This window comes from Neopsephotus bourkii, unplaced genomic scaffold (genome assembly GCF_033783945.1).
Source record: "Neopsephotus bourkii isolate Nb327-2 ecotype Australia unplaced genomic scaffold, CSIRO-AGI_Nbou_v1 NB_168, whole genome shotgun sequence".
In the NCBI taxonomy this organism is placed as follows: Eukaryota; Metazoa; Chordata; class Aves; order Psittaciformes; family Psittacidae; genus Neopsephotus; species Neopsephotus bourkii.
Window position 1 is genome coordinate 5,861,476 of NW_026900684.1, and position 24,600 is coordinate 5,886,075.

The 24,600-nt window shown below is 39.9% G+C and overlaps 1 protein-coding gene across 1 annotated transcript in view; it reads right to left on the minus strand.

Annotated features, from left to right (window-relative positions):
* Positions 1 to 495: 495 nt before the first annotated feature.
* WWC2 (WW and C2 domain containing 2) overlaps positions 496 to 24,600 on the minus strand; it is a 131,241-nt gene continuing 107,136 nt past the window's right edge. The window contains exon 24 of the transcript XR_009728288.1: positions 496 to 514. The gene's annotated coding sequence lies outside the window, so the exon portion shown is untranslated. The remainder of the gene's footprint in view (positions 515 to 24,600) is intronic.

The window sequence follows — 24,600 nt, forward strand, 5'->3', positions numbered from 1 at the left end:
CCACATGGAACTTTCTAACACGGAATTTGGTCAGTGTACAACACTTAAAGGCTTACAAGTCCCTTTTCCCTGGCTGAACAACACCTGGACAGAATGTAAAAATAAAGCTTTTTTTTTCTTGGACAAAGCAGGAATTGCTTTACTGCTTATGCTATACCCAGACCTTTAGAGTCCAGGGGAATTCAGTATGCTGGGAAAATCCATGGGTAGCCTACTAATCCAAATCCACATCATCTTTGTATCCCCAAATCAGTGTTTAAGAGTCCTGGCAGGAGACAGGCCTTTTCTTAAGACTTGTCCTTCATTTCTGCTGGCTCACAGTTTTTAAATCCTGGTGTGAAAACTGTAGAGACACTGGGAGAAAGACAGGAACTGTAATGCAATTGTTTTAAACTTAGTTGAGGCTCACCTCTGTTTTAAGAAAGCAAACACCAAGAATTTCCCAGTTTACCTGAAGTTCAGCATATGCTTACATGTTTCAGGACTGACACTGTTTCTGAGTTAGTCTTCATTACTGCAGCTTTCCAGTCTCAACTGCAGTCTCAAATCTGTATGAATGTCTTACAAAATATTTCTAAGCTTTAATTATAGGACACTTAATGTGTTTGTGCTGGCTCTTGTCTCATTCAAACTAGCTGTTCAAGTTGTGGTCTCCAGTCTGTTTGCAACGGCTGATTTCTGCCCTGTTACTTTCTGGTATGTCTTGCCTACCTTTTCAGCTCCTATGGCCTCCTGTCTCCCTTCCTGCCAGAGCAACCTGCGTAACATATATGCACTTAACAACACTTCCATTGTCTCTCAGTCCAATTGCAAAGGTCATTTTCTTGGCTTACTGTCCCAGTCCTGTCACTCCTCTTTTTTGCACAATGCTATTGGCTCTCTTTCTTTGATGTGTGAAATACAAATGACTTTTCTTTACTTTTCAAGCCATGTCTCATCTACAACACTGAGAAGTTGTTCCTCACTGCCATTATATAAACAATGCCAGTTCTCTAAAGCACTCTTGTATATTCATCCACTTTTGTGTTTGCACCCATGCAGGTGATTATGCATAGCACAAAATCTATGTAAATACTCCTAAGCCTATCTTCCTTTGCTTTTTCAAGCATCTCATCTTTGCCCCAATGTTTGTCAGAGTCTGAGCATAGCTACATAACTGTTTTCATAGATACACTTTTTCATATGAACTAGTATCACATCTTCTTCCTGCTTGACTTCTCTCTATAAGCCTAGTAATAAATAATAAGCACTTTAAAACAACCTCTTAGTTTTATGTCTGTACAGAGTAAGCTACAATGAAGGTGGGTTTAGATCTAATTTTAAGAACATTAACTATAAAACCGAATTACTCATGTTGTTAGTAAGTCTGTAATAAACATCCAGGAAGTAGTGCCAACATAGGATGTTTAACTTGCCATGCTAAAGTTGCTTCAATCTGTTGATTCTAGGAAGAATTTGCCATAAAGACTAATAGGGAAAGAGGGAGACCTGGATTCTGCCTTTTGAGGCAGGTGACTTTTACTGGCTTGTATTATCAGACTTCACCCTGAGGGGCTATAGTCACCCTGCTTGTCTCACTCAGTAAGAACCATGCTCAGGATGGTGCAAGGGGCGTCTAGTGGTGCTTTTTACAAGTCCCTTACCAGCGTCACAACCAAATTCACCCACAGTGCTGGCTGGACAGACATCTGGCCACATCTGTTCAGAATTTAGGGTTTAGAATGGCCCTACATGTGGTTCTGCACAATTCTGTTTTATGGAGAGCTAATACAAAGTGACATTTGTTTTACCTGTTTCCGTTTCTTTTGGAAATTCTGTAATTTTATTGTCTCACATGTAGGCAAAGTGAATGTTCTGTTGTAAGTTGCAACTTCTGAAAAGCAGTTGGAAGTGGTGAGACTGGAGCAGAATTTAGGCTAATAACCAGGGTATGCTGTTCAAGATTCCTAGAGACCTAAGACACCATTGAGAGGCGGACAGAAAGCTAGACAATTGTGGGATTTACATGCTTTCAATATTTAGCAGCTAGAGTATCACATTTTCATTCCTGACAACAAAGTGCCTGTTTTATTCTGAAAAATGGGTCTTGTCAAACAACTTTGATACTGTTTTCTGGCAAGATTGCAGGTACATTTGATAAAGACAACTCTATTCACATAATATAGTAGAGTTTATGTAGGGCATTTATTTAATTTTGCTTGGCAGCCTACATAAAAGAGATGTATGGGAAGCAAGCAAATTAAACCTGGTTTTCTATATGGTTATTTACTATGTCATAGCTCCCTGCAATAAGTCTGCATCCTTTTTGTGTTTTCCATGACTTTATTACCTCATAATGTCTCTAGGTTAAAAAGGTCCACTCTTTGCATAATCTCTAACATCTTGAAGTATTCAGAATGCCAAATAACAGGTACAGGAACCAAAGCAGTTTATCATGAATCTGTCCTTCTCTAGTTGCACCCCAAAACTGCAAGGTAGACATGCCTTCTCTATTTTATAAAGTATCACCAAATTCCTACTTGAATAAAACACATTTGAATCAGTGATGCAACCACGGAATAAAGTTAATGAACTGCTGATTTAAAATGAGCCCAGTGCAGGGCGCGAGTCTGTCCAGTTCCTGGTGGATATATATACCTTTAAATATATCCCAAGTATCATCTGCATGCTGTTGGACTGATCACAGGAGAGCCTGTGGATTGAATAGTGAAAAGGTGAAAACTATTCTCAAAGCCTTCCATAAGACTGAGACCCAGTGGTGTGAACACACTTGCCAAGTTGAGAATAGAGGGTTTCAGTCCCCCTGGGGTGGTGATCAGTCCCTGATGCTATTCACTGAATCTAAATTATACAGAGTTTAATCCTAGTGATTTCAGTACAATTCTGAGCACAATTCCCAGTAGATTTCTTAGCAATTTCACCATGCAAGCATTGAAAGGCAAAACTGTTTCATGGGTTTTTTTTTTCCCTAGCTCTAACTCAGGAACAAAAAACACTGATAATAAAATGTCTCTTTAATAGTCTAATAGTTTGGCTAATTAAGGTGACAGGCCATGAAGTTTCAGAATATTTATACTTTCAAAAAGTGGATTATACACCCAATAAACACTGTTAGATATTTGACTCTGTAGTATTCTGAAAGACTTGATTCCCAAGCTGCCAGTCCTATTAATCATCTGGATGTTAAGCATTGATTCTAGCAGGTACATAGTAAAAAGGCCTTTGACTTAAGTAGCTCAATTAACATACATGCTAGATGAATAAACCATACACAGACAAACCTCTCTGACTACAGGTAAGGATGGCTTTCTCCTTTATGTGAAAAAGCCTCAAAGGTTACACATTCATGTCTTTTTAGCCATGAATGTGTAGAGAGCTGGGGCTCTCTGTCTGGTGTGTGTAGGAAACAAGGGACTAGAGAAATCGTTCTGTATAAATGCAGTTCAGTTGTCAGCACTTGAAATATTTTGTTTTCTTCAAAAGTATATTTTGACTGAGACAATGCTGTAAGAAGACAGGCATTCTTTATCTGACTTTATTACACTAAAAACTGTGTCATTTACTATGAGAAAGACAAAATTAAAAATACTTTTTTTGTGGCTTACAATCATCTGATATCTCCTAAAGTAACAAAAATGCAGCCTCTATCATGCGTAAGAAAGTTTCTTGGGATTATGAATATGGCTGGAGCAAGTGACTATATTACGTATATGAATATGGCTGAAACGAGATTTGAAGGCTTTACTGTGATAGACTTGTCTGACTTGGATAACAAACTCTTAGTATTTCAGTGCATAAATACTGAAGAGAAAGATACTGTTCTCTTAGGTCACTGACTAACTAAAAGAGAATCTTTGTTTTCAGAGCTCCCCAGAGTTAACCCAGTACAAGTTAATGATTTCACCATGGTAATTGCTTTCTAGGGTCTGTCAATCAGGCAATGTTAATGTATTCAGCATGGGCTGATTTTATTTTGTGCAATAGTACTATTTTACCTGGTTTCAGGGTCTGTCTATCAATCTCTCCATAACAAGCTTTGAATCTATGGATGAATTTCTGCCAAGTTTGAGAAGAAAATTGTTTTTAAATATCAAACCAAGATGGAATCATCCAAGTTTTGTGAATATTGACAGGTGGGTAGAGAGAAACTCACATGAGGGCTCCCATGGTGGAAAGGTTTTGGAAGGAGCTCAGCTGTTAACCATTTCCTAACGTACGTTAGTTGACCAGTTGGTATATGCCTAATTCAGAAATTACATGTCATGTGCTGCCTCTTGTCACACTCACAGGTAGAGGACTAGGTGGTCTAAAGAGATCATGCAAATGGTACTTGTGTAGTTTTAAAGGTACATGTATTCACTGTGAACTTGATTTAGTCCTGCTCTGCACTAAACTTCATGAGCTTTATACCATGGTTGCATCGCTGATTCACTTGTGCTTTATTCAAGCAGGCATCTAAGAATACCTCTTTTACAAAATAAAGAGCACACAGGTCTAGTCTTACAGTTTTGGGGTGTAACTAGAAAGGGACAGACCCTTGACAAACTGCTTTGGTTCCCGTGGCTATTTGGGTATTCCGAATACCACAAAACATTAGCAATTATGCAAAGATTTGACTTCTTTAAACATGAGTTCATTGAGTATGCTTGCCAATGTTTGTAAAGGACTCTGGCACCCAGTTGGAGTGCTGACATTGGTTTCAAGTAGTGTGCGATGAGTCCATTTTGTCGTTGAAAGCATCATGTTTAATGGTATAAATAGACAGAGCAACTGGCTAATAAAATGTAAAGTGAAATAAAATTGGGTTTAATATGTTTGTAGGAGCTGGGTCATGACTTCTTTTCAGCACAACAGTTGGAGTCACAGCTTGGAGAAACTTGAGAACATCTGTTATTTCTGTTGAAAAATATGAGTACATTGAGTAACTCACACCTTTGAAATTCCTTTGTGGGGGTGGAAGACAGCTCCTCTCCAACACAAAGCTGATTTACTCAGGATTTGGAGAACATTTGACTGGTTCATCGTTTAGGTCTCCCATAATTCAGACACAAATGTTCTTTGGAGGGAAGCTTTGAAAAGGTTTTTTTCCTGTGTGACTAACCAGTGAAGTTAATTGATTCCAGAAGGAAAGGCTAAAATGTCTTAAAAATTTGCAATACATAGTAGCTAATTTTGCATATAAGCCTATTTAGTTTGTAAAATACACAAAGTTGCTGTCTTTAAAAAAGCCAGAAGAAATCTAGTTACAATTGAACTGTGGTCCAAGACTAAATTTCTTAATTTCTTTTGTACATCTTGAATGTATCTTACTACATTTTTTTTGTTATAGATTTTTTGAAATCTGTTTTTTTCTATAACAAGTCCTTGGGTTAAGAAAAAAGTCTTCAGGAGCTGAGACATTTCTTTATCATCAACACACCTATCATGCACATGCGTGTTACACCCATGGGCATATACATCACAACACATAACTGAAACATATTCTCTTTTTTATGCTTAAAATTCTTTGTTGGTACTGAGTCTTTCCTCCTCTTCCCTCCCCCCCCCCCCCCCTTTTTTTAATGTATCCTTTGTGCCAGCATGCACTAAGGACTTGATGTTTTACAAATACACTCACATCCTCCATTGACCCTTTGTCTAGCATTGGCTTAAGAGGCTTGTTTTCTGGGCTCATGAAAAGGGTCTGAGTGACAGCCATTCAAGAATGAAGATTCCTGGACAGGATCATATGCCTGAAATACCAAGGTGCACATGTTAGTTTTCATAGCAGGCATACTAGTCTTGGCCGTAGTGTCCAGTAAATAAGGATGGGGGGAGAGAGAAGGCAGTGGTAATGTCAAAAGAGATGAGGCAGTGTAAGAGATATGTGTACTGGCAAGACCATGGAGTGTAGAAGAAATATCTTTGGGTGTGAGAGAAGGTGAGGATAGGAAATAGAAAATCATAATAATGCTGCGGGCTGGAAGCTGATAATTAGTACAAGTGGAAAGGGAGGGCTCTGTGAAAGAAACAGTGAGCCTTGTTCCCATTTTGATCTCTAGACTAGGTATCTGTTCAAGGCGACATCTCCTGTAACACACTGGTTTTCCTGCAAGTAGTGTATAATGTAACAGCTCTGGCAGATGACAAGCTGCTATCCTCCTTGGGAAAGTTCATCCATTGAATAGAATATGGTATTTTAACAATAACTCCCCGGAAACCCTACAACAATTCATGCAGGAAAAGTTTACTTATAGATTAACCCCGAATGAGGTGGTTTTATTGGTTAGGCAAACTTAACATCCATTCCATTTAACTCAGAATAGCATTAATTTGTTCTACTTTTCCTAACAGAATAAAAACCTTTCAGGAAAATAGTGATGTGGACACTCATTTTCCAGGGTGAAAAAACATTTTGTAGAGTTATCCTGACTTCTTCTAAATCAGACAAGTGTGTTTAACTTAGATTAGTTTTAGTACAAATGAGCAAATGATAGGTAACTTAGGGTTTTCCTTTTCATGTTGGTTTGGTTTTTGTTGTGTTTTTTTTTTTTTAGCTCCTGTTTCTTTACTGTAGCTTGTTGGATTTTCATGGTGATTTCAATTTCTTCTGGGTGTGCAACGTCAGTATTTATCCTGGTTTTCCCTTTCATGCAACAATCCATGTTTCTCTCTCACATCTTCCTCATGCATTTTCCTTACTCTCCTGTACCTCCCTGTGATGTCTTGTCACTCTCTGTCATTTCTCTACATCTTTACTTCTCTGCATTCATCCTTCTCTTTCCTCTTCACCAAATTCACCCAAAACACTATCTCATGTGCTTTTTTATTTTATTTTTCTTGATCAAGACTTTGGGTTTTTTCCTCAGTTATTTTTTTCCCAACTTTGCCTCTAGGAGGAAGAACAAGATAATAAATTTTGCCCTTGGATGGCATTCCTCTCTAAATGAGGAAGGTTATTTCTGTTCTTGATGGTGTTTAGTCATTAACAAAGAGTTTGCTTTGCAAATATTTGTCAATAGTTTAGTTAAATAGTAACAAGAAGTAAACGGATCTCCTGTAGTGGTTGAAGTGGTTTAGGTCATACACAAAAGGAAATTTCAGGTTATAGAGCAAAATATTTAAAAGGGGGCTTTTTAGCATGACAATATGCATGTGCTGCAAACGCAATTACAAAAAATATTCCCATTAAAAAGCACATGTAAGAACTAGTAAATAGGACTTATGTGTTACCTTGTTAATACTTTCATATATATATAAACTAACTGAAAGAATACACACATTAAACTTTAGACAATACAAAGCTTATTTTTCCTCAGAGGAAAAGAAATCATGGCCAGACTACGGGAGCAGAGATAATTAGAGATTTGTTTCTTTTCTGCCTCCCAAGGTAAGGCTTAATCCTACAGTAATCTCTTTATTGAGAGCCAAATGCTAGTCAAGGAGCCTGCTGCACAGATTTGAAGCTAGCATTTAGCCCATATTTTCAGCTTCCAGGAAGGAGCTATCCTGTTAATTTATAGTCTGCATTGTTTTAAAGAGCTATTCTGTTATGTTTTGTATTTTACCGTGCACTGTAATGCATTGGCATGGCTTCACAATACATTTGCTGACTTATATTGTGATACAGAGTGAGATTTCTCATTCATGACCAGTCAACTTCCAGACCCCATCTGTCTTTTAGCACAGAAAAGGGGTTTGTATTGGGCTTTCAATGAATGTGCAAAAACTGGTTATTCCAGAACAGTTTTGCCTTTCGGCATTTCAGCTTCATATTGTGCTATTGTCAAGTATACTTTAAGGATAAATGCCCAACAAACTTGGCGTTCCTTCAAGTGGGATAGGTGTTAAACAAATAGGCCTTCTGTCTTTTTTTTTATTTCCAAACTGTGGTTTGTAGCCTTGTTATAAACTGACTGGCTCTTTTAGTTCACAGGTTAGGTAGGAAAGAGAGAAAAATACCTGCTGAGGCTAGTACTTTTATAAAAAGGCCTAAAGGTTAAATCCACAAAATAGATTTAAGTGGTATTTATGTATGTGAGGTTAAAATTCACACTCTGCTGCAATTTTGTATTGAAGGATTTGCAATCCACAGATGTCTGCTTCTCTGATAATCTAGTTCCCACATAGCATGTGCCATGCACAGGGGTGGTTCAGACCTGGCAGTGCTGGAGAGCTTTGGGCCTCTCATCTATATAGGTTCCAGTGAGGTTCACAGATGAGGTATCTATCTCCTTTGTATATGGAAACTAATTGAGCAGTCATTCTGGATTTGTTGAGCACAGGCTCCATGCAAAACCCAGCTACCTCTGGAACAGGTAGTGGTACTTTTTAGCAGAAGAAATATGGAGGCCTGGGAGAACAGCCATAATACTTAATAAAACAACCTGTAGGTTCCTGATTCATACTTGACTGTGTAAACTGGATACCAGTCCAGAAAGAGGAGTGAGAGGTCTAAAGAGGAGTGTCTCAGGAAGGGGTCCATGTGGGTATCCAGGTGACCCTATGTGATGGTGGCCTATTCCTACACTTTGGCCTGAAATGTCAGGGAGAGAAAGGGTTTGCTGCTTGGTGAGTTCACATGCTATGGATATATTTTGTTTGTGATTAAAATGAAGTTCAGATGGAAAAATTTTATTTATTGTCTTAGGCTGGTAAAAAGGCAAAAGTGGCCTATACCCTTCCCTTGTTTATCCAAGGGCTTAATGATTAGAGCATTCATGTGGACAGTAGGTACACAAAGTCCAATTCATTCACTGCTTGTAGGAATTTGAAAGGCGATGTCCTCATTGCCAGGCTATAAAGTGTTCTAGTATTCTGCTTACTGAACTCCTTTTACTGAAGTTTTGCATGGAATAATTAAGTATGCTTTGGATTAGGAAGAGTGAGTGTGTCACTTGCTGGTGAGAGCTCTCCTAAAGAAAAGGGAAGGGGTGTGTGTGTGTTCTGGTTCTTATGAATGATTAGTGCAGGATAGCTGCCAGAAGAGGCACTGAAATCCATGTGTCCTCCCTTGTGCAGATCTAAACACCAGGCTGTAGAGGTTACTCTCTTCACATGCAAACATTAAAAACTGGGCCATTCAATTGAGTACTTTCACACTGGGTTGAAGAGCAGCTCTTCACTGCTGTTCCGGAACCTGGTGAAGTGTGGTGGGAAGAGTACTTTGCGTTCAGTTTGCTGCATTGAAGGCAAAAACCTCCATATTTTGTGGGGGAGGGAACTGGTTTTGTCTGTTTCTAGAAAGTGCTAGTTTGGTAACTTGGCAGTTTTTACAAGAGCATACCCATTCATGGAAAACTTCTCCAGTGTAACTGGCATTCCTCGTCAAAAGTGAGTTCACGTGTGTGAGTGTACCCAAGTGATTGGGACTCTCATTTGCAACTCAAGAGACAGGTCCAAATCAGTTGGACTAGGGTCTTCTGCATTTCAGCTGCCCAACCAAAACGGTTTACTCTTTTGGAATGAGCAGGCCTGTCTCATTTTATTCCTCTAGATTTTTAAAGCATACAGGGCCCTCTCTAAGCAAACCAAGATGTTTTTCTGGAACTGTTGCAAATCTTTGTGATGGCAAGAAAGGAGTTGGCTTCCTGCCTTGTTCTGAGTAAAAAGCAACCCGTCTCCTGAGTATCTTTTATACACAACAGGGGTTGAAGTCTGTCCTCTTTTCACCATAGGGATGGGGAGTTGTGGGATTGTCTGAGTGCAGAGGTATAACCCTGAATTAGCAGGAAGGAGGCTTAATGGAGCCTGGGTACCTAATTAGCCCTCATCTGTGCCTGGGAGTGTGAGGAACCTGTGACTGCAGCAGGAGAGGGGGGCAGGAAAGACCTACAAGAGGAGATAAACTTGTTGTGATAGTGTTTGTCTACAAGAAGGTCATAAGAGCCATGTGAACTGGAAGAGAAAACAGGGAGCTGGAGGAGCTGTGAGTAAAGACTTGTGTTTGTGGTCTGTGCTTTGAGTGAGGGAAGGTTGGGATTAAATGGGAGCTCTGCAGAGAACTTGCTGTGAGAGGGGCAGACCTACTTTATTTGCTCTGCAGTGGTGTTTGGCAAGGGCTGAGAAGGCTGTGCTCCCCTGTGAAAGTGCTGCAGCAAGACCTTGCTGAGCACCGTGAAGGAGGTTTTGGGTTTTTATTCCTCTTGTGGTGCCCATTGTTAAATCCTGACTGGGGCTCCAGTTTGCCCAGTCCAGCAGGATTCATATGGCAGCACTGGTGTGGAAAGCTGTTATTTGCAGATAGAGATTAAGTTGAACAAATGGAAATGTTGACTGGTTCCTTGGAAAGAGGTTGATGCCTTTGATGAATTGCCCACAAATTAACCTTTTCCTTCACTGAAAACAGGTGTAGCAAGGTTTGTGCATGCCTATGGTAGCAGGTGCTATGTAGCTTTAGTGTTCATGTTTCTGAGATGGTGCTTTTTCCAGTTGTTTCCTGGTGTTCATAAGCAATATCCTATCTGCCCCCTTCTTGTGAATGTCTGGTGACACCCAGGTGTATCGATGAGTGCTTATAGCTTTGGGGTTTTTTTTGTAATGCCTGAAATTGAGGCTTTTTAAACTTAGATTTCCAGAAGAGGTGCAGGCAGCACAGCTAACAGGCTGGTCATTACCACTGTAGGACTTGTTTGCTCCATAGGCCTACCTGAACCTTGAATGTGTGATTTAAAATGACTGGTGTTATATGCCCCTGACCTCATTAGTCACTGCAAGCAAGGAAGCATAGTTCAAACTAGCTTCAACCCACAAGAAGAGACACAAAAGATGCAAGATTTTCTCTGTTAAGCTATAGTACCTGTAAATGGCATTGTGAAGAAATCTGTAGGTTACCTAAGGCCTCTTTGTAGCCTTGATGCTTACTGCTGGTGATACAGCTCATGTCTTGCATCATACTGGTGTGGTGTGAGAGCTGAATCTTCTCTCAAAACCTTTGCACAGGATGGGTCTAAATTCAGTAAATATCTGTCTAGGTAACCTCATGGGCTACTGTTCTGAGCTTGCACATTCTCTGGCAGAGCTTTACTAGACTGTTCTGTTGCTATTTAGAAGTTACTTTGCTTAAAAGGGAAGCATTTAATTGATTTAGAGAAGACCTATCCCAATCTTGTCTTGAGCAATTGCCTTTTTTACATAAACAAAATTGTCTTCCTGTAGCTATGGTACATATTTTGTCTCACCATATAAATGTTCTCAGCTGCTTTCCCCCTAACTTAATAAATGGGAGTTTTCTTTTTTTCTCTCACTTCTTGACACTTTTAAGCGGCATATATTAAAAGCTGTGTTTGATTTCTACCACAAAACAGGGATGAACAAAGCAGTCCTATTTATCTTCTAACTGTTCAGAGCTTTTGTCTTCTACTGTGGCAGTGTATAATACTAAAACATTAGCTTCTGCTAATTTGCAAAACGGAGGTGTTCTAATAAGGAATCCTGTTGAAACTGGTTCATTACATCTACTCCTGGTAAATGTTAACTTTCAGTTTAAATTACATGCTGGAAACAATTGTATTGGAAACACTTCTATGATTAAGAAGTCTCTAAAATCCTCCTTATGCATACTTATGTCATCTTATACTTTTATCTGTGTGTCTTAAGGCTCTAACGGCACTAGAAATAATATCTCACAGTGCATAGCTCCATAATTCCCACTGGTGTGCTGAAAGGTGGTATTAAGAAAATCATTAAGAGCATAGTCTCTTTGTGTTCCCATAAGCTTTCCATTAATTTGCATTTATCTGTCTAAACTACAGCAAAGTTAATATTTAGATCAAGATAATACATTACTAATAGAAATGTGAAGCACACTCACTCCTCCTGGTTATTAGTACTACTGTGTAGGCACAGATGTGTGTTCATAGGCTTTATTTGCTTGCTAGATACGTGCTAATGACAAGTGCACCCAGAATCTTGCTGGATATTGCATGGATTTGTAAGACCATTCTGTCCTAAAAAAATCGATTGTACACCAAGTTCTGAGGCCCCTCTGTGTTTCCAAACATCCCTCTAGGGTGATGTTGGTAGCACTAGCAAGCAGGTTTTACTCTAGGTAAACACAATATGTGGAGAGTAGGGCAACACTTGGCTGAGCCTTATTGTGTATGTACAGCTCTGTTTTGAGAGGCGTGCATGTTCTATGGGTCTAGCAGTGGGTCATGAGGTTACAACCCATGCACAGTCAAGAAATGATTTGTGTTTGCCAGAGCAATTGCGTGAGGCTTTCTGCACATTCAGGTATGTGTTTCTATGTTGGATGATCAAAAACTGAAAGCATAGATTTCGATGAAATTGCAGTACTCGTTAAGCTGGTACTCCAGGCATTGAATCTACTCCAGGCATTGAATCTACCTGTACTACCAGGCTACTGCTTTTATTTGCTGGTAGGGAAAAGGACAGTGCTATAATCATTCCAGAGGTGATGAAAACAAAATTTGTTGGAGTAGAGTGTATTTGCATGTATTTGTTACAGTCTGAAGAGACATGTTAGCTTCCAGGAGATGAAGGGGTGCTGAATTTCATTGATTCACCTTGTTTCTCATTGCTGGCAGCCTTCCGTGCCTTACAGATCTGTTTTTATGGAGACCATTTCTAATGTTCCAAAATTGGAAGCAGTTTTAGACAACTGTTTGTTTAAAAGCTGTCAGAGAGCTGAGGAGAATGAATGTTTTCTTTAACTAGCCCCAGGCTGCCCATCTGATCATGGGCTGTGCTCATAAGAATGGGGACCCAACTTAAGAGCAGAGAAGGAAAGTTGAGGCGAGTGTTGTTACTTAGCACAGCATCTAGTTTTATTGTGCATTGGTTGGACCCTCAGTGAACTTTTGCAATAATATTAAATGTGGCTTTTTCATCAGGCCTGCAGGGAAACTATTACAGAAGGTTTTAATCTTTCTTTGACTGAAAGTCCTTCAGGACCAGGCACTAACATTTTGTATGCTGTCATAGCGTGTCTCCAAGCACTGCTCCATTTGCGCGTAGGATCACTGAGCAGTCGTATAATGAAAGGAAAAACAAATGGTGAATGACTCTGAATTGCTTTTGCATTGTGCTAACTGCACTAAGGTATTTATTTAAATGAAAGCTTTTAGCATAAATAGCTATGCATGCAGAAACCAATTAAAGTTTTGAGAAGTCTACCTAAAATTTCTATTTGCTTCCGCAACAGCTGTAAGAATGAAATAAACAGAAGAGTCTGACAGGAACCATATGCCCTTTCTCATGTTAGAGCAATAACTATCAACTTGTCCAATGTTATTGCACTAGAGATAAAATGTTTGTAAGCTATGTAATAAGGACGTTTAGCATTTAGTCTCTCAGATGCTGAAGAACTCAAGCTGAATTTAATTGAAAACTTAATCTATGAAAACACTGTCAGCTCAGGTCATAACATCAGGGGAGTTGTAACTGAAGAAAGGTAAGTACAATGTTAATCAATAGTCTGTTGTAACTTTCTTTGAGGTATGTAACCAGTTGGTTTGGTTTATGAATATACATAGATGGTGTCTGGAAATAACAACCTAAATGTCTCTCATTTAAGGGGAGAGGAAACTTATTTGTAGGGAATGGTCTGAAACTGTTGTTCATGATTTTACCGCTATTTGATCATGGCTTTGTAGAGCTATACTTTTACGTTTTGCTTGTTTAAAAATTGTGTTACTGTCAAAGGATATTAATATACATAGGAATAGAAAACATTGCGTATGTGAGTAGCTCTTAATGTGATTTGTTTAAAAGAACAAGCCTTACTTAAGAAGAGGTAAACCTGGCAACTCGGGGCTAGTTTATGATACAGTAAATGATTCTAGCCTTCTTGAAAGTGAGTACCTAAAGGCAATAGCAGCATAAGCGTAACCCCCTTATTCTACAGATAAAATAAGCTTTAAAATGCCACCACAACTCTTTACAACACACACCTTTTTAGTGTTGAACTCCTAGCATAATTTGGATGACTCTCAGGTCTGATTTTTAAGAATTTAAATAATAACAAGTATAGCAAATTGCAGTTTCCATTGCTGTATATGTAAGCCTGTGTCTCAGGCTGAAGACTTGTTACATAATCTGAACAGTTTTACACTGGCATGTTAAGGGGTGTCTGTAAAGGAACAGAGTTCTACTACAGTTTCCAAAAGCTGAGAAAGGTAAGTAGGATAGAGTCTTACGGGGAGATGGTTTAGTTCTGCTTCACTTCCATTTAGTTCTTCAGGCTTATGGTTCCCGTAACTTCTAGCTTTCCAGTTACGCCTGACATCATAGCTTAAGGAAGGTTTATATAATTCTCAGAGCTCGTTCCTAAGTAATGTTTTAGAAACTTGGGGGGGGGGGGGTGTAAATTGATTTTATTTATTTGTATTTTTTTCCTTCCCCACAGTCCTGTTGGGATACTAAAAAGAAGGCAGCTATTCTTTACCTGAAGGCTTATCAACCTCGTGGCATTTGCCTGCAGATTAGGAATATAAAGCAGCAGGAGATTGATTAAAGCAAGATCTTGTTTCCTTGCGAATGTTACTGCTGTCACATCCTGCAAAGTTCTGACTGGTGTTGGTATTGACTGTGGGTGCCTCCGTGGTACCTGGGTCAGGAAGAAAGATGGCTATTATTATGATTTTAATCAGTACCTACAGAGGAGCATCTGGGACAAATTATCATGTATTCTGAAGGGACAATCAGGACTATCTAGAATAGAATAAGTATTGGGGGGAAGCGGAACGTACAGAATAATAAGAGGTAGAATAGCAAGAAGTATAAATTACTAGGGAGGGAAGAAGGAAAGAAGGAAGGAAAGCTCAGACTTCTATATCTAGTTATGATGTTGCTACTGTCATAACAGATCCTGAAGTCAAGAGGATTTTATTTTTTCCCCTACCTGGATGTCTTGTTTAGAATAGATGATAGGTTTGCAGCTGAAGTTGATAAAAGGTGTCATTCAGTCCAGAATTGCTTCTTTTGGCACAGACATAATAAAGAAAAATAGCTAATGCAATTAAAAAACTATTTTTGGGTTCAAAGATTGGGGATGAGTAGCCCTGACTGTGATTATAGGGCTGGAGATTTATAGCTCACTAGTTATTTACTCTCTAGGATGCTAATGGGATCCCAGAGCTATGTATTATTGGAATTTATGGGCAAATGGCAATGTAGCAACATGCTGAGTTGTTGGAAATTTCCATATTTGCTGTGTTTTGATGGAAGACTCTTTGTGGAAATGCATTTCTTAATTTGGTTTGGTTTCCTTGCTGCTAGCAGATTCCTTGTTAGGTTGTGTGAAATAATTTTGTGGGTCCTGCTAGAAAATGCAGAAGGCCAGATATGTGGGAATGTAAGAAATTAGTATTTTTAGTCTTCGGTTTGTGAGACTAAATAAGGGACAGCTTGAAGGGGAAATGAGGTGACAGGAAGGGGTATGCACCAGAAATTCTGGAAATCTAATCCTGTGGTGCCACATGTTCTTTTTGACACTTGGGAGCACTAAAGCAACATATCTTTTTATGAAGTAAAGATAATTCCTCTTTATCCTCTTTTGGGGATGAATCTTGTTGAATCCCATTCTTGGGATTTGTATGCAATAGAGTTTTGATTAACTAATAGGCATTGGGGTGCCTAACTGACCTGACGTGCTTGTTCAGGGATGAGAGGGAAATACACAAGGAACAGAACACTACCTCTTACTTTTCCTTTTTATGTTTACCTCAGGTGAAATCTTGAAAAGCATCTGGTGTCAATAGGTGGTCGAAAAGCCAGAGTGTTTTATGTCTGTTAATAAAAACATTGGAGATACTGTGTGATTTTCATCTATTCAATTTCACAGGATGAGGGAGATACATTAGGGTCACTGTTTAGATCCAAGGCTTCATGCTGGTTTATACCTGAGGTAACTTAATTCAGTAAGGTTAAATACTGAATTACATGCTTCCTAAATTACAGTTACTTGCTATCCTTGTGTTGGTTTGTTTTTTATTCATTACTGGATTGTACTCATGGCATGTTCTTACTCTTGCCTGACTTATAATGGATTTCTTTATTGAATTATTGAGCAAAGCTTTTAAATAAAACATCAAAGAATTCTCTTCTACTAACAATTCTACAGTCATGAGATGTAGTAACCCTTAGGACCACTTTCTTCATCAGAATACTGACACTGCTAGACTTATTCCTAAATGTGTTGTGCACTAAAATGTTCATTCAATATAGGGTTTTTTTTCTTCTGGAGGTGAAATGACTTGCCTTATAAATATGCAAAATTAGATTTCTTCTTATACAGATACCTTACACAGTATCTGTTTTGTTCTTTGTGGCCACCTTAGGTGACCTGCCCTGAATCCCAGAAGAAAACCAACGTACTTACAGGCAACGTAGTTAAATTGCTTCTTAAAAGTATGTCCATTGTCATAGTTGAGGAGAAGACGAGCCTGTTTTCTAGCCCTTGGTCATCTTCCTTATTCTGCATGTTATATGTTGCTTTGCTTGGGCTAGAGAGCCACTGAATCCAGACTATTTTATGAAACTATAAATTGTGATTATTTGCCAGCAATCCAGTTTGTGCAGAGATCAAAACTTAAGCTCAGGTCTTCTCATGGCCACTCATTTAAGCTTTACTTGTGAATGCATTCTTGGGATTTGTCTGCTTATTTCAGTGCATTAAAACTGACTTTATAGATCTGATTGCTCTTGTACAATAACTTTATGCTGCCTTTGAGGTTCTTGCCAATTCCATAGAACCAGCAAGTCTTTTCTTTTGCCTGAAGGGGATTACTGTCTAGTTTGCGCATAACAAAACAAACAGAAGGCATAAAGCACTGTTCAGTTATTCCAGAATCACAATGAATAGTTTGTAGTGTAAGTGTTATGCTTTAAGGATAGATGAGATGAGGCTACTGGGAACAGCATTCAATTTCTGAAAGTAAAGTATAAACTCTGATTCACAGAAAATGAAATTTGGAACAGCTTGGCTTTTATATATTAAATGAAATACCAAAAGGAATACACTTGTTTATATTTAAATGTTTAATTTCTGGGGGCACTGTTAAATATATATTACTGTCATCTAGCTATTTTTCTAAAGGCTAGAGTAGGCTTGCTGGGATATCTGCAAGACCTTCTATTATGTCTTGTCTAATGCATTTTGCTTCCTCAAAAGGGAATAAGCTATACAAGAAAAAGAACTTATTTAGGTGCTGATTTGAAAAAAGGGGGAAAGGACTGACTTTCACCACAAGCTAACCCTGTTTCACTGGCAAGAGGGTTGGTAGGCCTGGCCTGAACATGATTTCAGTAAGTGCTTGGACAAAATGATGAAAGAATGCTAACTCTTGCAGAGATGCCAGCTGTAGAGATAGGAAGTCCCTGGCCTGCCTTCAAGTGGAAGCTGGAGAGGTGCTTGTCCTGTTCTCCCGCTCTTCCCTAGCATCTCCTACCAGCCCCTGACAGAAACAGGATACTGGCTAAGCAGTGCTTTGGTGTGTGGCTGGAGTCTGTGCTCTTAATGCACTCTCTGGGATTTGGCATGATCTGTGTCTGGGCAACAGAGTAATTCTCTTATTGCTTGAGGCTGTCAGTTTGGGCACTCATAAATAACTTCCCCAGCCCCTACTCGTTTAAAAACAAAGTAGTCAGAGGCAGTTGAAGATGTATTTAGATACAAACTGTCTTAGGAATCCTGAGACAGCCCAGATCCTTGCCTGCCTCTCATAATAAATTCTAACTATGGTGTTTCTTTGCTTTATGATCTAAATTATTTTAATTGTTGCCTTCAGGGCCCTAGATAGGTAATTTTAAATTAGGTTTGTATCTCTATCAGGTGCTGATGGCAGTGCAGAGTCTCAAGGTTTTTATATTAATTGTCTAACACTTAACATACGTAGCATTTCAAAGATCTTGTTTATGCTTTAGTTTGCAGCATTTCTGTGAGGCACACCGAAAGCAAGCTTCTTGTTCCAGCTTGCCCAGCTAATTGTAGATCTTCCTTGCCTTTAAGCTGAAATGTTAGTAGGCACATCTCGGGCAGCTGTCAGCTTTCCATCAGTTACTGCTTCTTCCCTGAGCTGGTGGAAACTACGTATCTGTAGCTCCTGTTTTCTAAAGTCATTAATTTCTACCCTTAATTCCTATTCCAAATGACATTTGGGATGTGGTAGACCCACGCTGTGCTGCAGTACTAGACACGGTAGATCCTTCTCCTGAAACTTGAGAATCTTCCTTCCATCATGCTGGTTGTTCAGGTCACTTTTTGGGCTCCAGCAGTGTATTTTCACTCCTGCTGTTCTCTGATACAGAAAGCTAAATCACATCAAAGACAAAGGAGCCAGGATTTTTGTTATCTTTTCACCCATGAGAGCTCCCAAACTTTTACCTGGACCACTTGTTCTAATCTTGCACAAAAACCATAACATTGTAGTCAACAGTGGGGCAGAAGATGCCGTTGTGTTGGGAGTTCAGGGCTGTGATGCAGCACTATTGCTGTATGCTGATAAAAGCTGTTCCCTCCTCTGACTGGATTAATCCCAGCTGGTTTCCTCAGCACCATGAGTATTGATGGCTTTGCAGATCAACTGGAGATAGAACTGTGTTTTCCTATACAAGTCTGGGAAGCCAGTGTTTTTGCTATGTTTCGTGAAACACAGTCTGACAAGAAGAAAGGTAAATACCCTCTGTCGTAGCTGTGAGATGATTTGAGCATGCTAATGTTTTCTGTGCCTTAGAAAATAATCAAAGAGATGTAACCATTCTGTAATTAAGAGGATAAAGTGACAAAGCTTGATACTGACTCACCTTTTCTGCAGATACACACTATGCCTCGTGTGGGCACAGGATTTAGGAACTGAGCTCCAGATCTTTAACAAGATCTTCCCAAGCTATACCCTTTCCCTTTCCTCAAGACACTCCACTTCCAGCCTTTTACAACTTGGATGTGGTTTGGTTTTGATTCAGAAATGTGAAAAAGGCTGCCTCTCTCTTGCATGCATGGAGGTGTAATAAGAGTTCAGCAGAGAGCTCTGTGATCAGACATTTCTGAAAGCAATCCTCTTGCAGAGGCAAGAGACAAAGGCTTCTCTGTCAGGGCTCTGTGGAGGGATACCTGCATGCTCTCCATCGTATCTAGCAGGGAGTAGAGGAAGGGGAATGCTTGTGAGCCCCCGTCTTCTTCCATACGTGTGCTAGGAACTGGGGAAGGTCCTTGTCCTCTCAACATCCTCAGAAGACAGAAAGTGCATGTGTGTGTGCTGCAAGGAATGGGAACATACCAGAATTTGAAATTATAGCAAATCATAAACTGGATGGCATCAGCACCAGCGACAAAAAGCTGCTTCCTTTCAGGGATTGCAACAGTCTTGTTTGTAAGAGAGCAGACAATGCCCGTCTCTGTGACATTAACCACTAGATGCTATTGCTTAAGAAAGGAGGACAAAAGTGGAGAACAAGTACATAGCCTTAGGAAATGTGATCTGTATTCCAGAGCTTCATTAGAACAGGTTGCTTAGGAATGCTGTATTTTTTTTCTGACAGCAGGGATTTTTAAAGAAAAGCTCAGTAACAGTCTGGTAGTCTAGGTTTGCTTTGTTTTGTCTTACAAGAAAAAGATGGGGAAAAAAAGGCTTTTAATGTTTCTTTCCATTTATATGGAAACTACATGTCATTTTATTCCACCTTTGTAGGGAAATTCCCAAGGTTAAAAGTGTTTCTGCACCCTGCCGTCAGTGGTGCTCCTGTGGTTGTGGTTTGTGCAACCGGACATGTGGGTCAGAGAAGTTCACTTGCACTCCTTGAGGGATACAATGCCCTTTTTCCTTCTACCACAACAGCAGCAAATTCTGTGATTGTTGTCCTGCAGAGAAGTGATAATTAGGTAAAGAGAAAGCATGGTAATTTGATGTATTATAAAGGGTTTTCACATGAATACAGATGCATTACTCCCAACCACGGAAACTATACTTTATGAAAATCATCATGTACTTGGTGTGAGGAGCACTTTCCTAATCTCATGCCATCTGTGCATCTGGCAGAATATTACAGCAAAGTCATTTGTACATCCACTTGGGAGTGGATCCTTCCTATTGGAAAAAATACCCATTTGTAGATCACATCTTACAGTGGAAGATACTCGATTTCAAGCAGACTGCTGTCAATTCACTTTTTTCCATTTTACTTCTTGGGCTAGAGTTCCTGTTTTCCCAAAATAGCCAAATGGAGATACCTGCATACCAATATGCCAACAAGATGGTGCTGTTCACAGTGTTTCCAACTTCAGGGAAGATTTTAATCGGGTCTTTTTTTGTTTTGTCCTAAAGTGTATGGTGAACAGGAACACAGCTAAGACAGTCATGATGGTGGTAGTGTGAAAGAAGAGAGGTTTTTAATCCCACATTGATTCCCTTAAGGAACGATAGCATGCACACTGTATTGAACTCTGACAGTGGGAAGGTAGGATCACTGCAAGACAACTCACCACTCTTTCATCTGCTTAGAGATAATTGAATATATAATAAGCTAAGATCTTTTAGCATGGGTAAGACCTCTGCATAAGGATATTAAAGAGGTATATACCAAAAAGAATAGTTTTGAGATAGTGTGTGGTTTTGGCTTGGTAGAGTTAATTTTCTTCGTAGTAGCTAGTATGGGGCTATGTTTTGGATTTGTGCTTGAAACAGTGTTGATAACATAGGGATGTTCTAGCTATTGCTGAGCAGTGCTTACACAGTCAAGGCCTTTTGTGCTCCTCACACCACCCCACCAGCGGGGGTGCACAAGAAGGTGGGAGGGGACACAGCTGGGACAGCTGATCCCAACTGACCAAATACATATTCCATACCATATAGTATCATGTTCAGCATATAAAGCTGGGGGAAGGAGGAGGAAGGGAGGACATGTGACATTATGGCATCTGCATTCCCTAGTAACCATTATATGTGATGAAGCCCTGCTTTCCTGAAGGTGGCTGAGCACCTTCTTGCCGATGGGAAGCAGTGAATGAATTCCCTGTTTTGCTTTTGCTTTACCTTTTAAGCTGTTTTATCTCAACCCACGTTTTCTCACTTTTACTCTTCTTATTCTCCCCCCCATCTTGACACAGGGGGCAAGAGTGAGCAGCTGGGTGGTGCTTAGTTGCTGTCAGGTGTTAAACCACAACAGAAGGATAGTGAACATTACATAAGAACTAGTAGGTAAAACAATCTAGCAGTAATTTTATAATTACAGGGAGTAAAATGATGCAAAGCAAAATTAAACTGTGGAAGTTACTGTTGTAAGGTGCTCGGGATGCAGCAACTATGTGCTCTGGGGGCAAATTCCTAGGGGAAGGGTCCATCAAGGGCTACTAGACATGATGATGTAGGCTTAAAGTCTAGGCTCACAGATCTTTACCCTATAAGATAGAGAGAATATAAATCTATCCTTATCATGCTGTTATAGTCTTTCCCTGCTGGGTTAGATAAACTTTTGGCTTTGTACTGCTGTTCTTGTTTTAGTGAATATAGCTTTTCAAATGTATTCCAAGCTCAGTAATGCCAGTATCTGCATTGCCCTGTAACTTATACTGTTAGTACCTTTTGTCTACATGGGATTTTGTACAAAATAATATGAAGACTTGAGTGTACTACAGAATAATCACTTTGCCAGATGTCTGCTCAAGTGAACACAGGTTATCTTTGTATCAGGAAGTATCACTTGTAATAATCTTCACAATTGTTTTCTTGCACTCATAACCTAAGAGCCTTCACTGTCTTTCATTTAGGATAGAGCATTCTCTTTTTAAATTTGAATCCATGAAACGGAGGTAGCCCTCACCTCTGTGTAAGTGTATTTAGAAAGTGCATGATACTTGGCAGAAGATATTAAGTATCTTTCTAATATGCAGTCATCATCAATTAGTTAAACCAGAAATAACCAGCACATAACTATTGCAGAGACGTGGTATTAGAAGTCTCCAACAATTATTTTTCTCTGGGTTGACAGTGAATATGGGCAGGCACTATTTCAGTCTACTGATGCAGAATTAATCAGATGCTGCTGTGTGGACACAGTTGGTGGCAGGGCCAAGGGAAAGTGAAGGGAGGAAACTGCTGTTCCTCATTCCCTCCCTGCACTCATCCCTTCCTCAGGGGTAGCTGTAGGCAGCTCTACTTGACTTCCTCCTCACTGACACCCTGAGAGAACCTCGGTAGATAGAGGCCTGTCGATTTTTGATGTAGAGTAGGGAAGGTGAGAGGGAGTAAAGAGAAGGGGTGAGGATTAATATGATGGAGGACGGCAGTGAGGATATATTTAAGTTTTAACTTGCACTGACAAATGTTAAGGTTTGAATTAGTTACTGACAGGACCTCATGAGCTATTTAAGCTATCAGCTTGCTTAGGTTTCAGTTGTGGGAGGGGGTTTGTTTAAATGATTTAAATGCTGGGAGGGAGAAAAAGCAGCAGAAAGGTTTTATTTTGTTTTTCTGTAGCCAAAAAGGTCTGCAACATCAGGGAGAACAGTTGCTAGGAAAGATCGTCCCTTTCTACAGCTCCTGGCTTCCTGCACCTTAGAAGGTAAAACAGTTTAACCCACCAGAATCTGAAGAACAATCACATTTCAAATGACTACCACAAATCTGTTCAGTTTCTTTTTCTCATTTCCCCCAGATCTCAATTATGGCAGGCGAGCAGAGTGCCACAGGTGCCCCATGCTTCCTTCACTTGCCAGAAATCCCCACTGCTCATTTCCCAGTCTGCCTAGCTTGATATCAAAAAGTACGTGCAGTCTTCTAATTTATGGTTAAGAAGTCCATATTATTTTTGTAATCCCTATTGTCATGCAATAACAATTCCCCATGCAGGTTCTGCTGGGTACTATGAACAATTTCTCATCAGATTACTGATAATAAGAAACGCATCTTAAGGAACGAGAGAAATCTTATTATAATAATTGTTTGCAGGTGTTAAATGAAAAGCATTACAGAAATATGTACGTGTAACACTCTATTAAACCAGAATCTCATAAAAGAGATGCATAATGATAAAGAAGCCTACATATTTCACAGCTCAGGAATTAATTTCTTAGACTTCCATCATTCAAGGAAATCGCATTGCAATCACTGTTCAAGTGACAAGAGTTTTCATACTTACAGTATTCTCCTCTATTGATAGTACATCAAAAATAGTTCCCTGAAGAATAAGGCTAATTTTCTAACCCAGTCAGCCCTCACTTTGAAGTCTAGATTGGGATGGTGGTGGAAAAGTTTCTGCAAAGGTTGAAGTACTGAGCCTTAAAGCACTCTTTATTCTTCCAGTTGGCAAATGTTCCCTCTCCCATTTCAGTCTTTTGAATGAATCCCTAAAGCAGAAATAGGCAGTTTCATCTTGCTGTGCTTGACTCTTTCAGTGCCTTTCCCTTCTACATCTTTCCAACTGCCATTAATCCTACATGACGTCTTATTTCCAGCTTTTGATTAATCTGATGGAACTGAAACTGTTAGCAAGGTCTTTTGCTCCCAGAAGTACATTTCTTTTGCATACATAATATGCTCTTATTAAAGATGCTTAATGAATTGCATCCGGTGTTCGTAGAGGGAAGGAATGCAGGGCTGGGCAGTCCTTGCACTACTGAATATGCCCATTTGAGGAGGGAGGCGCTATTCAGAGGGTCAGTGCCTTTCTCCCACGTGAGAAGATTCTGCAGCCCTTTCTTGGCAATGCTGAAGGTGCTGAGGTGGCCTGAGTGCTGCTGAGCGCTCACTGAGTCCTCACCTCGCACTGCTGCCCTCAGCTCAGCTTCGCCTTGCCCTCTGCACGCTGGCCCTGGTGCACCAGCAGTGTAAACCCATCGGCAGTGGCTGCATGGCTGGGATGTAGTCTCTGCCTGTGCCAGGGAGGGTGGATCAGAAGAGGTGATATGGCCTTAGTGATGATTTGCTTTGTCTCTGCTGGGCTGCCCCTTCTGTAACTTCTCAACAAAGCATTCGGTTGTCTGTTTTGTGAATTCTTTGCTCTAGCAGCATCCTAGCGTTCACTGAGGGGCACCATTTCAGATGTCAGCAAATGTTTTTTGCCATCACAGTGTAACTAACAGTGCACCCTGGGTTTGTGTTTCAAATTACCCCCAGCAGTAAGGCGGAAAGTGGCGGGAGCCCAGCTTTAGCCCTTGAGCTTTGCAGGAACTCTGAAGCGTTACCTTCCGTTTAGGCACAAGTCTACCAAAATAAAGTTATTCTGGGAATGAGACATTTTCAGATGTGAGAAAAAGAAAGAAAGAACAGTGGGGGGAAGGTGTGCAAGAAGATAGGACTAAGGCAGTTACTGGCCCAACAATTCACATATCTCACTTCAGATAGAAGATCTGGTTTTGTTTATGGGCTTGCTGGGGTTTCCACAAGATCAGTGTGTTCCAGGAAAAGGCAGTTCAGAACTTGCTCCTATCCTTGCAACAAGGCAAGTCTTACGTTCCCCACCTCCCTGGGGGAACAAGGATTCTTTTATAGTCTTGCATAGGGTAGTTTAAGGAAGCTGCTTTGTTTGCTCTGAGTTAGGGCACAGTTAATAGTAATTGGCAGATGATACTGATGCAATAGCCTGAATGCTTCTGCTTGCTAAAATTGAAAGGCTGGCATACTGCTCCAGTTATGGTCAATACTAGCGAAATGGATGGACTTCACA